At 39.7% G+C, this 19,066-nt stretch overlaps 1 long non-coding RNA gene across 1 annotated transcript; it reads left to right on the forward strand.

The window, feature by feature from the left end:
* Positions 1–14,930: 14,930 nt before the first annotated feature.
* LOC145156279 (uncharacterized) lies at positions 14,931–16,668 on the forward strand. Its single transcript, XR_013736582.1, has 3 exons — positions 14,931–15,003; positions 15,932–15,995; positions 16,564–16,668. It is a non-coding gene; the product is annotated as an uncharacterized LOC145156279 (long non-coding RNA).
* The last annotated feature ends 2,398 nt before the right edge of the window (positions 16,669–19,066 follow it).

A 19,066-nucleotide genomic window follows, 5' to 3' on the forward strand; every position in this document is an offset into this window, starting at 1 on the left:
ACCCAGACCAGCGAGTGAATGTGGGGACGGCCCTCCCTGCGAAAACGAGGCAAGCGCTGGTTTAGCTATTGCAGAAGTATAAACATTTGTTCGCTTGGACGCCCACAGACATGGTGGGGGTCGACCGAGGAATCATAGAACACAAGCTAATGATAAAACCAGGAGCTAAGGAAATAAAGCAGAAGAAGCGGGTCTAAGGAGGAGACCGAAACAAGGCAATCAACACAAAAGTGGCCAAATTGACCAGCGTCAGAATCCTTAGGGAAGCGATTTTCCCCACATGGATCGCCAACCCGGTAATGGTAAAGAAACACGACGGCAGTTGGCGCATTTGCATTGATTACTCAGATCTCAACAAAGCATGTCCCATGGATTGCTACCCGTTACCGGAGATAGACCAGAAGGTAGAGTCCCTGCAAGGTTTCTAGGGGAAGTGCTCCTTGGATGCATACAAGGGGTACCATCAAATCATAATGAGCAAAAATGACGAAGAGAAAACAGCTTTCTACACTGATCGCGGCGCCTTTTGCTACACAAAAATGTTGTTTGGATTAAAGAACGCCAGGGCAACCTACCAGCGACTGGTCGATTCCCTGTTTGCCAACCAAATTGGTAGGAACATTGAAGTCTATGTCAACGACATGGTCATTAAAAGCCAGACGAGCAGAGGCTACTACGTGACGTGGAAGAGACGCTGCAAACTCTGGAAAAAGCTAAGATGAAGTTAAACCCCGCCAAATGTACCTTCGGGGTAGAGGAAGGACAATTACTGGGGTATTATATGACAAAGGTGGGGATCCAACCAAGTCCAGCCAAGATAAGCGTGCTCGAGGAGACGCCTTCGCCAAACACGCTAAGAGACGCTCAATGGCTGAATGGAAAACTAACGGCGCTCAACCGATTCATCTCCAAGTCAGCCGAAAAAGCCATGCCCCTTTTCCATACACTCAAAGGGTGCATAGAAAAAAACAACTTCTAGTGGACACCGGAAGCTGAGTCCGCGCTGCAAAAAATAAAAAAGGTGCTACACACACTCCCTACCCTGGCCATCCCGATACCGGGGGAAACGCTGCAGGTCTACCTTTCCGCATCAAATGACACCATTTCGTCAGTGCTAGTAGTTGAGAGGCAAGGGTGGCAGCTTCCGATCTACTTTGTGAGTCGGGCCCTACAAGGACCCGAAATCAACTATCCAATCATTGAAAAGCTGGTGCTCGCCTTAATCTACGTAGCACGAAGGCTCCATCGGTATTTCAAGGCCCATCAGATAGAGGTGTTAACTAGCTGCCCGATCAAGCAAGTGCTCCTGAAGCCAGAAACATCAGGACGACTCGCAAAATGGGCCATAGAGTTGGGGGAGCATGATATCAGCTATCACCCTAGGGTAAGCATCAACGGACATGCATTAGTGGATTTCCTGCTTGAAATCCCAGGGGAACGCCAACAAAAAATAATTGGCATGACCCGACAAGGGTGTCCGAAGGGAAAAACTGATCAACAGTGGACTCTCCACACGGATGGAGCCTCCAGCAAAGAAAGCTCGGGCACAGGGCTAATCCTAACCAACCCTACGGGTGAAGAAATTACATATGCCCAACGTTTCGACTTCCACACCTCCAACAACGAAGCCGAATACGAAGCCTTGCTGGCTGGTCTCAGATTGGCAGTAAAAATGGGGGCGGGAAGGGTTATAGCTTTGACTGTTTCACGCCTGGCAGCCAACCAAGTCACGGGGGAATTTGAAGCAAAGGATAAACGGATGAAAAGGTAGGTTAAGGCGGTACAGCGAATCACAAGTTCACTGAAGAGATACACAATAAAGCAGATTTCGAGGGGAAACACCAGGCGAGCAGATGCCCTCAGCAAACTAGCATCAATGTGTTTCGGGCACCTTTCCAAGGAAAAAAGAGAGGAGCATTGACGAGCGCCAAGTCGACACCCTATCGACAACATGGTCCAACTAGATGACGCCTATCATGGATTACCTGCAACATGGCAGTAAAAATGGGGGCGGAAATGGTTATAGCTTTGACTGATTCACGCCTGGCAGCCAACCAAGTCACGGGGGAATTCAAACCAAAGGATAAACGGATGGAAAGGTGTGTTAAGGCGGTACAGCGAATCACAAGTTCACTGAAGAGTTTCACAATAAAGCATATTTCGAGGGGAAACAACAGGCCAGTAGATGCCCTCAGCAAACTAGCATCAACGTGTTTCGGGCACCTTTCCAAGGAAGTATTGGTGTAGGTATTAAAAGAGAGGAGCATTGACAAGCGCCAAGTCGACACCCTATCGACAGCATGGCCCAACTGGATGACGCCTATCATGGATTACCTGCAGCATGGCATACTCCCCGACGATCACGGAGAGGCTCGGAAAACAAGGATACGAGCTCCCCAGTATGCAATCCTGGGGGGAGCAGTGTATAGAAAAGGTCATACGGCTCCATGGCTCAAATGCATAGATGGTGAGTCAGGGAAGAAAGCCTTAAAGGAAGCCCACGCAGGGTCAGCTGCAGCCCATGAGGGGGTGCGGGCGCTCACATGCAAATTACTATGCATGGGGCTCTACTGGCCGGACATACATCAAGACGCTGTCGAACTGACTCGGGGGTGCGTAGAATGTCAAACCTTCTCGCCAGCACAAGGGGTACCACCATCCAAGTTAACGATTATAGTTAGCCCGTGGACCTTTTATCAGTGGGGGATCGATATCGTTGACCCTTTTCCAGAAGCACCAGGGAGCCTAAAGTTCTTAGTCGTAGCGGTTGATTATTTCACGAAGTGGATAGAGGCCGAACCGTTGGCGTGTATCACTGGAAAACAGATAATTAAGTTTGTGTGGAAAAACATCATAACGAGATTTGGGACACCCAAGGTTTTAATTAGTGATAATGGTTTGCAGTTCTTTGAGAATCCTTTCAGGGACTGGTGCATCGAGAGAGGAATAGAGTAGATGTTCACGTCTGTGGAGCACCCCCAAGCCAACGGACAAATAGAGGTGTCTAACAAGACGTTGGTACAGGGGATCAAGAAGCGACTGGGCAAAGCAAAAGGCAACTGGGTAGACGAACTACCAGAAGTCCTTTGGTCATACCGAACCACACCACGAACTAGCACAAAGGAGACACCGTTCAGCTTGGTTTATGGAGCCGAGGCAATGCTACCAGCGGAAATAATGATAGGGTCAATACGAACAGAGTATTGTCAGGAGCAAGGAAATAATGAAAATCTAAGGGAAAACTTGGACCCCTAGAAGAACGGAGAGATCGCTCAAGTATGCGTCAAGCCGCCTACAAAAAGGTAGTAGAAAGATACTACAACCAACGGGTCAAAGACAAGGCTTTCCGGGTTGGGGATTACGTCCTGCGGAAGAATGAGGTTAGCCATGCGTAACCCTGTGGGAAGCTGAGCCAGACGTGGGAAGGACCATACAAGGTAATAGAGGCACATCGCAAGGGTCATACTCCCTGGAAACTCCGGAAGGAAGGCAAATACCAAGGGCATGGAACGCAAGGAAGTTGAGAAGGTTCCACTTTTGATCAAAATTACAACTATACAGAAGGGAGGATGATGATACACCACTTTAGAGCAGAATTGTAAGCCCCTATACAGAAGGGAGAGCAAGGAGACATTCCTTGGCCGGATTGATCACCCGGACCAACAGGCGGACGCTCAGGGTAGTCCGATAGGGAATTATAGTCCAAAATCACTATTTATTATAATTACATAAATAAAAGAAAATGCACTATCTTTAATACGTAGTGCAGTGAGTATGCCTAACATATAAATTTTTAGGAAGAGAAAACACAGCATAGAGGATACTTAATGAATCCACATGCACACAACGAGATGGTAAATCTCAGAATAACACGAAAAAACCTACACAGAAGGTTCAATATAGTCAAAGTAAGAAAACATACTCAACGAATAAGACAATGTAGCAACCAAAAATCAAAACACATAGTAAACGAGTAAAACCATTGTTGATTCATGCATAAGGGCCTTAGGGGCCACACACTAAGTCAAAATAACTACCAATCTAACACGATAAAGGCCTTAGAGGCCATAAATTGTTGAAGACAAAACAAAACAAATTTTCAACAAGATTTTTTCACACCCTGAAAGAGCAGCTCTAGACAACTTCACGCAGAACCACCAGCACCACCTACACCAATCCCAACTCCACCATCACCTGCGCCACCAGCATCACCACCATCTCCATCACCTGCTCCACCAGCATCACCGCCAATCCCACCACCTGCTCCACCAATCCCTACACCCAAACGTTCCACAACGTCCTAACCCTCATCAAAAGCAGAAAACGCTTTCACCCCGTCCACATCCAGGTGGCCCAACCCAAGTAAGCCAGCAAATTCCATGGTGGCAAAAGCCAAAAGAGCATCATCTAAGGCCGAAGAATGACTCGACCGTGAGTCACTAGCAGAAGGGTCATAAGTCCCAACGTCAACATGTGCCTTTAAGTTAGCCCAGCTCGATTCTTCACAAACAACGGATGCAACATGACGAATACGGCGAATACCACCGGTAAACTCGGGATGTTCAATAAGCTTATCCATCACACTCACAAGGCCAACCTGGAGAAGCCAATTACGATCAGCTCTTGATAACTCCAACTCGCGTTCATGGTCGATGAGGTCCCGCTCCATACTTTCATTCTGTATCATTAAACCCTCATTCGACTGGGTCAGAGATTACACCTGGGCCACCAGAGCACTCCGAATATCTTCCAACACTGATTTCTCCGACACGAAAGACTTGTTTTCACACTCCAATCGATGAACAGTGCCACCAAGGTCCGCCACCTCGCCTGTCAAACCAGTTTCACTCCCCGCAAGAGCAGAATGTGCATGCTCTAACTCGCCGAACCGCTACACACGTCGGGACCCAGAGGCCAAGTATGTCATGGCCTGCGCAACGGCATAGGCAAGGTTATGAGCCAAGACAGCGTTACTCATCTAATCCATATCCTCTACAGTGGCAGGAGGAAGAGCACGGCGGGTAAACTCCAACGCAACAGAACGCACAGACAGACGGGAATCAGATCGCAAGCTCCATCCCGGAACAAAAGCAGGTGCACTGTGAAGAACCCATGCAACAGTAGACTCCTGAAATAATCGCTCAACACTGTCCTTTGAAGACTGAGGGCTAAAACCAGGAGTCAAAGAGATTGGAATAGGAACAATGGGCTGATGAGACGCCCCCTTGATACCCTCAGACTGTTGAACGTCATCATCGGGTATCACCAACACATCCCCTGAATGCGACAGTACAGAAGACAACAAGCGCATAAGGCCACGAAGTTGCATCACACGCCGACCAATGGGTCCTGAATTGCCCTCGGGCACCGACCCACTCATTACATGCACAGCTTTCCTTTCTTCCGCAACCCGACGAACGCTGGCAGCGATCCCGACCTTACTGTCCACCACACTATCAGCCGTTGGCTCAACAGGAGGGCGAGACATAACGGCAGGGGTCACGACAGTATTAGAACCCGTCTGGCTCCCCAACGCCGTGGAGCTCCCCACTGGTTATGGGGGCGCCGGAGTAGAAGCGCTTAAACGACGTGGGAGGCAAAGTCTCGTACAAGGGTACCACGTGATGTTCCAGTTTTCCCTGGTAGCGTCCCCGCAGCACAGAGTCCATGGAGACAGAGCATTCGACACCTATCAATTGTATGTCAAACGTAAGACAACAAGCACAAGAAAACAGAAGCAAACAGGAGGCCCCCGTTTTTAAAAAAAAACACAAAAAAGAGGGGAAAAGGATAAAGGAGGTAAAGGAAGAAGTAAAGGCGGCTCACCATTAGAAACAGTGTAAAAACGGACATCTCCCCTCGAGCATGCCAACTGAGGCTCATTCCAACACCAGCAAGTATGACCTCCGACATCACATCAACGTCCACCTAGAGAGTGCGCAAGAGATCGACGGTCGCCTGATTGTAAGGGAAAAGTTTGGGGATAGTATCAGATAATGTGTTCGCCCAGGGATACTCGTGACCAAGCAGCTCTAGGTTGACCCATAGCAATTTGTCCTGCCAATTCTTGGGAGGCTTACTGTCAAGGACAAGGTTATGGCCTCCCCGACGGGCAGAGAAGGTGTACTTATCGTTGGTGGCAGCAAACCGGAAAAAGAACTTGAAAACAAAGTAGTCAGGAACGATGTTGTTGGCCCGACATATCATCTCGAAAGCTACCATCTTATGAACAGCACCAGGGGTCATCATTTGAATACTGCACCCATTACGCCGGAGTATTTCCTCTTAGAAGTCAGTCAGTGGAAGGCGAAGGCCGACGTCAAAGGTTTTCAGGTAAACACCCACCTTCCCAGGAGGAGGCAAGGTAATCAAAGATCTGGAAGCCAGAAACTCTATTTTGTCAGCCGCAGTGAGGTTGTAAGCCTCTTGAAGGGTGACGAACTCAGCAGAGTTGGGGATCAAACTCAAAGAGGAAGCCATGGCAAAAACACAGAAGAAGAAGAGGGGGAAAAGAGATGAAGAAAAAAGATAAAAATTGAAAAAGGAAAACCGCCTAAGAGCAATAAAAGGGAAAAAAGCAGCTGACGTAACCGCCGCGCACACATCGAAACGTCACGTCACCGGAAATGAAGCGACGATAAAGTAAGAGTGTGACACGTACACCAACAGTTAAGTCCAGAACGTCATAGCTAGCTAGCATACACTATGACTACTAGACTGGGGGACTTGATGATGCGCCCCTCAAAGCGGGCCAGAAACAAGCGAACCCCCGGCGAAGAGCTCCTAGCGAAGCCCGGGCCGGCGACTCGGCCGCCCTGGAAACCCCGGACTCCTGCGAGGCGACCGTGTAGGAAGTCCGCCCTCGCCAAGTGTTGTCCTTTAGCTACGGTCCAAGGATAACGGCTCCAGGCGACAAAGAGCACGCCCAGAGCATTATCATCCGGACCAATCGTTGGACCGGACACGAATGTGGTGTGACAACCATCAAATTTCGGTCAAGTCAAAGTCAAACAAAGTCAGTCAAACCGGTCAACTCCATTAACCCTTGTATGATAGGGTTTACGTTATGTAATCACTGTACAATTCGCTATTTTAATGAGAAAACATCATTTGGAAAGTTCATGTGTTTGATTTTCCTTAGCCTTAACAGTGCTAAACAATGAACCAAAGCGATAAAACACTATTGCACAATCATCGGGATTGTGTAGGACACTAAATCATGGCTTAACGGGGTCTATGGACCTTGCGTTGCGAAGCCGGACACTCAAAAAGATCACAAACGAAACCTCTCTCAATCTCATTCAAACCCTACTCAAGATTTCTTGACGCTAATAGGATCAAAACCCATACACTACGATATAAATTGACGTTAATAGCAACATAGTATAGTACAACGTTATAACTATAATCAAATTAAATTATGATACCATATTAAAATCAAATCAAAGTATAATGCTCTAATTAAATTAAAAGAATCAAAACTTGAATGCTATAATTAAACTTCAAATCAAAGTAGATTGTTATAATCAAATCATAACCTATCTTTTATAAAACTCCATTTTTATAAACTTTACATTAAATTTTATAAAACTCTATTTTTATAAACTTTACTTTAAATTTTATAAAACTCTTATATTAATTATGTAAAAGATGCTTGTGTTAGTGGGAAATTATGAAGACCACCAAAAGCAAAAAGATTATTCCCATGGTCTCCCACTCACACCTCCCATCCACTTTCCTTTCATTTTTCTCCCAACACATTATTCTCTTCACCACTTAAACCTTCTCTATTCTTTCTCTCACTCTCAATCTCGAAATTTCCTCCAAGAATACTCATATTCCATCCAAGAACAATCTATTATACTCAAATCTTCATCCCTCTTGAAGCATTCATCAAGGTATGTTGTTAAAAGTTTCATATTCATACAAGAAACAAATTAAATCCACCAAAATATCTAAAACTCATTTTATGCATAAACCTGATTTTTCTCAGAATCCCATCAATAAAATAAGAAGTTCTGGAAATTTTCAGAAAATAACTTATTTTTATTGAATTATCATAATTATTTCAATAAAGTAGGGCAATAATTCACATAAAATACTTGTTGCATTCAATAAATTCTGAGAAAATACTGGGATGACATGTATACTGATTAAACATGATATATGAAGTTTCATACATTTATATTACTGTTTACTATTATTTATGATTTTATTGATTAATTAATAATGAAATATATAAAAAATACTTCCCCTAGTCACAAATATCTGAAACTTATACACTGAGCTCTACATCATGTTATAAAACTATGGTTAATTTTATAGATGTTTTGAGAATCATTTACTATTTTTCCCGAATTTTGTGTTGTTTAATCATTAAAATATTAAATAAATACTAAAACAGTTCAGAAAAATATACAAATTTTACAGTAATTCATATTGTATGATATAATGATTTCCTAATAATTTCATAATTTTGCAATACTGGTTACTATTTAAAACTATTTTCCTAAGTATTTAAGCATGTAAAAATGCATTTTAATGATTATTTCATATAAATAATTGTTAAAATCTGTAAATAATTATAATTGGGCAAGTTATTATTTTAATAAGAAATTATTAAAATCTGGCCTAAATTGAAAATATAAATTAATTATGCAAAGTAAGTAATTCAATTTAAAATTCATTTAACAAATAAATACCTTAATATTATAATCAAAATGAATTATTGTTAATTCATCTAATATAAGAATATGTGTCTAATTATTTGTATTAATACTTCATTCTTGTTTAGCAGTTCCTAAACCAAAACTATTAATTATATTAGGTTCTACGTCATTTTGACCCGAATCGTCTATCGTACGACACACGCATTTCATTTTAGGACTAATGTGAGTAATCTACCCCATACTTTATAATTTTCAATAATTTTGGGGTGTATCATGTGGTTCTAATATATTCCAACTTCATTTTATTGTTTTATCACAATTGAGACATTGTTGGGACATTTATACGTGAGTCATTAATTGTGTAACTATTGTTTGTTTACGCTACATGTACTTGTAGTGCATTACCATTTTTAGTCTAATCTCCATGACTATGCCCGTATTCTTGAGGTACGTTATGGACAATAATAGCGCTATTGGGTTGACCACCCCGCCTTGGGACGCTAAGGTGATTGATCGCACGTGGTTGAGTGTGTATGATGATTAGATGCTCCATCCTATATATATTTATATATATATATATACATATGTATATATAGGGTGAGGACTTATTGTTGTTGTTATCATTTGTTAATCAATTTTTGATTTATAAACCGGTATCTCAAATACAATTGTTTGCCGACTTCAAAAGAAAACAAATTTCCAATTATAAAGGTTTCAACTTCACAATTTTCTCTACTAAAATTTGATTACTCACCAACTCTCGTAGTTGACCTGTTTTTACCCATGATGCAGATTTGAAGAATGAAGTTGATGAAAAATAGGTTGTGCCTTAGAAATCCACAAGACTATTTAAATTTGATATAATAAATGTTGTTCATATTTGGATTTGTATTTGTATGTTGTGGATCTTGTTTGCATACTTAGTACTTAATTGAATCTAATCATATTATAACATAGTTGTCATGAGACTTTGAACAATATATCACGCCTCGATCGATTCCGACAAGGATCGGGGTGTGACAGATTGGTATCAGAGACCTTGACTATAGGGAATTAGGTTAATTGCCTTGACCTAGTCTATAGCCTCTAGGGTCCTCTCGTATGCTAGTTTATAAAATGCACACACAACTGCATGCAATTTGCACTTAGAAAATCCTAGGAATACCTTTGTGTGTTAATTGCTCCCTTATGTGCATACGTATTACTCCTGACACTTATATGTGTGCATACACTTGTGAATATTCTCCACCTTCTCTGAAAATCACACAGATACTCAAGTTATTTAACAAAATGTATATACATATATGTATTCCTTAGAGCTCATAGGAAATTCAAATTCATCCACTCTAGTTGGGTAGGATCATAGTAATGGACGCGTAGTAACTGGAAGGGGGAGGTGCCAGTAGCCCGAAAGTCCTGACTAGGTAAGCATTCGTATACATCCCAATCAACCGAGGGACCAGTTTGCTTATCTGGGGACCAAAGGCGAGAGTTCCCAAACCTATAGGCCAAAGCGCGTCATTCACATTACTTTTGAGCCATCAAAATACCCGACCTTATCAAACGTACCCGAAAGGATACACTCCAAAATGGCCAACTCATTGGACTATTAAGTTCCCTAATGGGCCTAGAAGTGGGAAAGAAATGTGAAAACTTAGTTTTGTGGGGGCCCACGCAAGTGCTACATGTTTCACATTTAGTAACCATGGAAAGCCCAAAAGGTGCCCAACACTCCTAACCATGGCCCAACAAGTGTTTTACAATTATTTTACCCAACAATGTCTAAAAAAAAAAAAAAAAAAAAACTTTATTTCCATAATCAATTTACAAATAACTCACAGGTCCATATGCGTGTTTCTCATAGTTGACATGTTCCTTGTTTGGTTGTGGACTTAGGGTAGACTCATTAGGATCAACAGTCTAATAAAATTTTAATTACACATAACTGGGGGCATGTTGAGTGAATCTTAGGAGTGGATCAGACATGGAACAAATCACAAGATTATAATCAAGTTATTCCTACTAAATTCATAAGTCTATTTATATAGACCTCTGGTATAGAGTCGTCAGCGTAGTCATGTCGGCAATCTAGAATATAGCTAAATACATAATACAAACTATAATACCCAAATTATACAAAATTTTCTGCATTAAAAATCAATAGACAAACACAATGAAACTAAAAAGGGTATCAATCTATCAAGAGAAAAACACATACAATGTAGATTAAAATCCACTAATTATAACAAAATGGATAAAAGAAAAGGTAAGGACTAAGGATTGTTAAGTCCTCTCTTCTTATAAATAGCTTTGAAGCAAGCTTGCCTAAGCTTCTTTGTTCTTTCTGTCAATTCCATACCTGGCAATTTCTCCATCATCTTCTTGTGCCCTGCTAACGTCTCTACCTCCTCCTTTAATCCCAACACCTAGTTTTTTTAGGTATATGCAATATATTTTTCGTGTGAGTTCATAAAATTTACATTGAGTTAAGTTTATGTAAATATAAATCAGAAATCGTAGTAAAACAATTGATTCGATGTGGCATATGCCTAGGGCCTATGTTTATGTTATAAAGAAACTAATAATTAAAATTTTAGAAAATACCAAAACTACTTTGGTTACCAAGTGCATGCATACATGCATGAGTAATGTATAGAAGGTTATTATCGTAGTTTACCTTGGCATTTTGAATGAGGGATTGAAGGCTCTTAAGTTTTCTATGAGGCCATCTGTTTATGTTTACCTCTCTGCATCTTTTCTTCAACAATGTTGACCCTATCCCTAGTTCCTTTGCTGCCATGATTATCGGCATCTCAAAGTACTTCGCTATCTCTTCAAACTCCAATGGTCTCAATCTATTTGCCACCTTCCGGCCACCGTGATCAGTGGTGGCAGCACTAGAACTACCTGTAGCCTCACCACAGGATTTACAGTCTTCACTGAAACTAACCAATGGTAAATTACCATCCTCCCAACAATCCCATAAGCTTATGTCTTCAAGGGGATCAAGATCATGAAACTCATTTCTAGAAATGATGTTTTGATCTTTGTTAAGTACTGTGGAAACATTCTGATCGAGCACTTCATGCGATTTTTCCGACAACTCGAAATCCTGATGGTTGAGCAGGTCACCACTGCAAAAATCAAACCATGTTTTGATCAATATAAACAAAATCACTTTTCTATGCGAAAGATGGTGTAATGAGTGACATTTATATATACCTGAACAGATCCTGATGATCAAAGTACTGAAACCGATCGAGGTCATCTATGGGGTTTTGATGATCTGCAGGCGGATCCATTTGTGAGGGAGAAGTTAAAAAGTCGCGGTAATAATGTGCTGATTTATATAAGGGAAGTCGGAGAAGTAACGAATAACAAATAAAGAGGAAATGAATGGTCTTTGAGCCGTAACCTTATTCTGTGATGATTTATATAAGGGAAGTGGGAGAAGTAATAAATAACAAATAAAGAGGAAATGAATGGTCTTTGAGCCGTTACCTTCTTCTGTGATGATTTATATAAGGTAAGTGGGAGGAGTAATAAATAAAAAATAAAGGGGAAATGAATGGTCTTTGAGCCGTAACCTTCTTCTTCAATTCACACACATATACGTATATGTTGCTGCAAATTAGGACTTTTGTGCCTCATGCATTTAATGCATCACATGCCTACTGCATATTCTTGACTTTGAAGCTACGTACCAGTTTTGAATTTCCCCAGTAGCACACTTTTCATTAGAAAGTACTCCAAGTCTTCACACATGCAAATTATGACTTGAGTGTCGCTATAGGTAACTAATAAAACTTTATTTTTTTTAACCCCTTAAATATCAGTACAAGCATCTAACATCGACATTTAAATTCTAAATTTCTTTTTATTACTAAAACTAGCATCTATTCAAGTCTATAAACCATGAATCTTGGGAACACGGCAAAACCCAAATAAGTCTTATCATCTATGTAAAAACTCAGGGTTTTTACCATTGAATCTATCAGTAGCGGAGCTTGAACAGTTAACTTAGGGGAGGGGGGCCGAAAATATTATAAACTGAAATTAACAAAAAAAAAAAATCAAAATCAAAATCAAAATTTGAACAATAACCAATAACTCATTTAACAATAATCAAATCTATAAGTTCATAACTTATAAATCAAATTGGAAAATCGCCAAATCACAAATGACAGCCAAATTAAAAAGAAACTCAGTAAGACAGTAGTAACGCATAAATAGGCAACGGATTGACTGAAAACAGCAGCAGCAGTGCAATACGCCAACACCAACAATCAACAATCTTACAATCAGAAAAGAAAGAACAGCTGAACAGGATATGGGTCTCGGGATTACATACCAGATTTCTGTGAAGTGTGAATAGGGATTTGGGCATTAGGCGATGGCGATTGACGAGAGTGAGACCAGGCGACTGACTTGGCGAGACAGCGAGAAACGAACAGCAGGCGAGATAGGCAGCGAATTGGGCAAATAGGGAAGAATCAATTTTGATTTCTTGATATCGGGCTTGGTAACACTTGCCTATAACCCAAGTGGGGTAACAAAGTGGATGTTCATTTGAGTTGGCCCAGTAGGCAATGTGGGCCTGAAGAGCTGAGGCATGTTATCTATCCACTGTCGAGAGAGAAGAGTTTTTGCAGCTCTGTGATGCCAGCCTGACGCATTGCCTCTTTCTCTAAGACCCAAGCCTAAGCTCAAGCCACATGAATCAACTCTCGACTTGGATCGGGCAAGAGTACTGGACCATTCTGATTTGGAATCGGGAGGGGCCAAAGCCCAGGTTTGAAGATAGCAGGCTTATAACTATTTTATTTTGAACTACAATTCCTACTTCTAGCCCAATAATACTACTCCCCTGGAATCTATGAGGGCTAGTGTAAACATTATGGTCATATATCATTAAGATTCTATGGACTTAGAATGTGTGATTCCGCCTCATTCTCTGTTCCTTGTTTAGTTGTGGGCTTAAGGCAGGGTCACCCATCCAAAATGCCCTTGCAATCTTAATGATATACGACTAGTTTACGTCAATCGACTATAAAAGAACTTGTAGGACTTATAATGCAAATTTCGTCAAAATTTGTTGAAACATTCGTAATGATGGAACTCGCTAACTAAGTTATAAAATTTTCATAGTGGTAATACCAAGGATAAAACAGGGAGTATAAAAGCACACATAGAATACTCTATCATCCCAAAACAATAAACTCCTTTTAAATTGACTCAGTTCAAGTTACAATAAGAAATTTTCAAGGTCATCATGTGACATCAGGAGGGTTGTTCCTCACCATAATCAATTTCTTGTACTACGAAAAGTTTTCCACATCTTTTTCCAAACTCTTAAAGTCCCAATCAAAATGCAAATTTCGGGACGAAATTCCCTCTAACGGGGGGATGATGTGACAACCATCAAATTTCGGTCAAGTCAAAGTCAAACAAAGTCAGTCAAACCGGTCAACTCCATTAACCCTTGTATGATAGGGTTTACGTTATGTAATCACTGTACAATTCGCTATTTTAATGAGAAAACATCATTTGGAAAGTTCATGTGTTTGATTTTCCTTAGCCTTAACAGTGCTAAACAATGAACCAAAGCGATAAAACACTATTGCACAATCATCGGGATTGTGTAGGACACTAAATCATGGCTTAACGGGGTATATGGACCTTGCGTTGCGAAGCCGGACACTCAAAAAGATCACAAACGAAACCTCTCTCAATCTCATTCAAACCCTACTCAAGATTTCTTGACGCTAATAGGATCAAAACCCATACACTACGATATAAATTGACGTTAATAGCAACATAGTATAGTACAACGTTATAACTATAATCAAATTAAATTATGATACCATATTAAAATCAAATCAAAGTATAATGCTCTAATTAAATTAAAAAAATCAAACTTGAATGCTATAATTAAACTTCAAATCAAAGTAGATTGTTATAATCAAATCATAACTTATCTTTTATAAAACTCCATTTTTATAAACTTTACATTAAATTTTATAAAACTCTATTTTTATAAACTTTACTTTAAATTTTATAAAACTCTTATATTAATTATGTAAAAGATGCTTGTGTTAGTGGGAAATTATGAAGACCACCAAAAGCAAAAAGATTATTCTCATGGTCTCCCACTCACACCTCCCATCCACTTTCCTTTCATTTTTCTCCCAACACATTATTCTCTTCACCACTTAAACCTTCTCTATTCTTTCTCTCACTCTCAATCTCGAAATTTCATCCAAGAATACTCATATTCCATCCAAGAACAATCTATTATACTCAAATCTTCATCCCTCTTGAAGCATTCATCAAGGTATGTTGTTAAAAGTTTCATATTCATACAAGAAACAAATTAAATGCACCAAAATATCTAAAACTCATTTTATGCATAAACCTGATTTTTCTCAGAATCCCATCAATAAAATAAGAAGTTCTGGAAATTTTCAGAAAATAACTTATTTTTATTGAATTATCATAATTATTTCAATAAAGTAGGGCAATAATTCACATAAAATACTTGTTGCCTTCAATAAATTCTGAGAAAATTCTGGGATGACATGTATACTGATTAAACATGATATATGAAGTTTCATGCATTTATATTACTGTTTACTATTATTTATGATTTTATTGATTAATTAATAATGAAATATATAAAAAATACTTCCCTTAGTCACAAATATCTGAAACTTATACACTGAGCTCTACATCATGTTATAAAACTATGGTTAATTTTACAGAATGTTTGAGAATCATTTACTATTTTTCCCGAATTTTGTGTTGTTTAATCATTAAAATATTAAATAAATACTAAAACAGTTCAGAAAAATATACAAATTTTACAGTAATTCATATTGTATGAAATAATGATTCCTAATAATTTCATAATTTTTCAATACTGTTTACTATTTAAAACTATTTTCCTAAGTATTTAAGTATGTAAAAATGCATTTTAATGATTATTTCATATAAATAATTGTTAAAATCTGTAAATAATTATAATTGGGCAAGTTATTATTTTAATAAGAAATTATTAAAATCTGGCCTAAATTGAAAATATAAATTAATTATGCAAAGTAAGTAATTCAATTTAAAATTCATTTAACAAATAAATACCTTAATATTATAATCAAAATGAATTATTGTTAATTCATCTAATATAAGAATATGTGTCTAATTATTTGTATTAATACTTCATTCTTGTTTAGCAGTTCCTAAACCAAAACTATTAATTATATTAGGTTCTACGCCATTTTGACCTGAATCGTCTATCGTACGACACACGCATTTCATTTTGGGACTAATGTGAGTAATCTACCCCATACTTTATAATTTTCAATAATTTTGGGGTGTATCATGTGGTTCTAATATATTCCAACTTCATTTTATTGTTTTATCACAATTGAGACATTGTTGGGACATTTATACGTGAGTCATTAATTGTGTAACTATTGTTTGTTTACGCTACATGTACTTGTAGTGCATTACCATTTTTAGTCTAATCTCCATGACTATGCCCGTATTCTTGAGGTACGTTATGGACAATAATAGCGCTATTGGGTTGACCACCCCGCCTTGGGACGCTAAGGTGATTGATCGCACGTGGTTGAGTGTGTATGATGATTAGATGCTCCATCCTATATATATTTATATATATATATACATATGTATATATAGGGTGAGGACTTATTGTTGTTGTTATCATTTGTTAATCAATTTTTGATTTATAAACCGTTATCTCAAATACAATTGTTTGCCGACTTCAAAAGAAAACAAATTTCCAATTATAAAGGTTTCAACTTCACAATTTTCTCTACTAAAATTTGATTACTCACCAACTCTCGTAGTTGACCTGTTTTTACCCATGATGCAGATTTGAAGAATGAAGTTGATGAAAAATAGGTTGTGCCTTAGAAATCCACAAGACTATTTAAATTTGATGTAATAAATGTTGTTCATATTTGGATTTGTATTTGTATGTTGTGGATCTTGTTTGCATACTTAGTACTTAATTGAATCTAATCATATTATAACATAGTTGTCATGAGACTTTGAACAATATATCACGCCTCGATCGATTCCGACAAGGATCGGGGTGTGACATGTGGAGCATGGTCGTCCAATAAGGACGGCGGATCTTGTCGGAGTCGCAATCCTTGTCCCTCGTATGGATCGAGGAGGATCCTCAGTATAAAAGGCCGATCACTCTGCCTTGAGAGGTAAGCTATTATCCCCCGATCATACACCTCCATACTCCAGATTCATCCCACTAACTTGACCGTCGGAGCGTCTTTCCGGGACCTCCTCCCAGAGAGCGGCTGACGTCTCTTTTTTCTTTGTGACATCTCAGGTTCTACTCCGACGACCATCTCTCAGTAGCCAAGGTGGTTTGGAGCCAGGTCGCATCATATATATATATATATATATATATATATATATATATATATATATATATATATATATATATATATATATATATAGGGGAGCGTTCAATCGAGAACATTTCTTATCGCGAGAAATTTTGAGAACAAATTTGGACCACACAATGTTTTTAATTAAAATTATAAAATAATATTCATATAAATCAAAAAAATAGTTACAAAAAAATTAAAAAAACCCACTAACTAACACCATTCACCACCCAACCAACACCACCCACCACCACTACCTACCACCCATACCACTACCCGCCACCACCACCCATCACCACCCACCACCACCCGCCACCACCACCACCACCACCAATCACCACCAACCACCACCCGCCACCACCACCACCCATCACTACCCAAAACCACCAACCACCCATCACTACCCACCACCACCAACCACCACCCATCACTACCATCATCCACCACCACCCACCACAACCATCACCAATCACCACCAATCACCACCAACCACCACCCGCCACACCATCACCACCCACCACCATCACCACCCAACCACCACCACCCACCTCCACCATCCATCACCACCACCACCCACACCCACCCACCACCACTACTTACCACCCATCACCACCACCACCCATCACTACCCACCACAACTAACCACCACTCATCACCACCCACCACCAATCACCACCCATCACAACCACCACCCACCGCCAGTACCATCAGCACCCACCATCATCACCACCTAACCACCACCACCCACCTCCACCACCCATCACCACCACTACCCAAACCCACCCACCACCCATCACTAGCACCGCCACTCGCAACCACCCACCCATCACCACCACCCTGCATCCACCACCATCATCACCACCCGCCACCACCACCTCCACCCCCACCTACAACAACCACCACCCGTCACCACCAACCACCACCATCCACCAACCACCGCCATCCACCACCACCACCAAACATCACCACACACCACCACTACCCATCACCACCACCACCGCCACCACCCACCAATCAACAATACCATCACCTACCACCCACCAATCAACACAACCACCACCCACCACCCCTACCACCCTTCACCACCACTACTACCTACCTTCCTTCACCACCCAACCATTTATCACCCACGACCCCCATCGCCTACCACCCACCACCACTACCACTCATCACCCATCACCACCACCCAACCCACCTCCACTACTACCACCACCACCACTATACATCTCCATCACCACCCATCTCCACCACCAACACCACAACCACCCACTACTACAACCATCACCACCATATGTGATTAAATTCATATAATCATATAAATAATATGTGATTATATGTATTTAGTCATATAAATTACATGTGATTAAATACATATAATCAGATATGATTATATGTATCAAATCACATATGATTTATATAGACAAGATTCGTTTTCATATTCTTCATTCAATGATTTTTCTCATGTATTTAATCATACCTGATTATATAATATTTAATCACATATGGTTAATGTGGACAAATATTTGTTATTGTGTTTTTGATTCATTAGTTTTTCTAGTGTATATAATCATATGTGATTATATGTATCGAATCACATGTGATTATATGTATCGAATAATATATGATTTATATGTTATTAAATACATATAATCACATGTGATTAAATACACGTGAAAAACTAGTGAATCGAGAACGCAAAAATGAATATTTACTCTTGCATCAATTTAATAATTGTTTTAATATATTTAATCACATATGATTATATGTATATAATTACATATGATTTATGTGGACAAAATTCGCGTACTCAATTCTCTATCTGTGCTCGTGTACTTGATCATATATGATTATATGTATCTAATCACAAATGATTTATATAGACATTATTCGTTTTCGTATTTTCTATTCAATAATTTTTCTCATGTATTTAGTAATAAATGATTATTTTGTATTTAATCACATATG

Source organism: Lactuca virosa, chromosome 2, assembly GCF_052849685.1.
Source record: "Lactuca virosa cultivar CGN04683 chromosome 2, Lactuca_virosa_CGN04683_v6, whole genome shotgun sequence".
Lineage (NCBI taxonomy): Eukaryota > Viridiplantae > Streptophyta > Magnoliopsida > Asterales > Asteraceae > Lactuca > Lactuca virosa.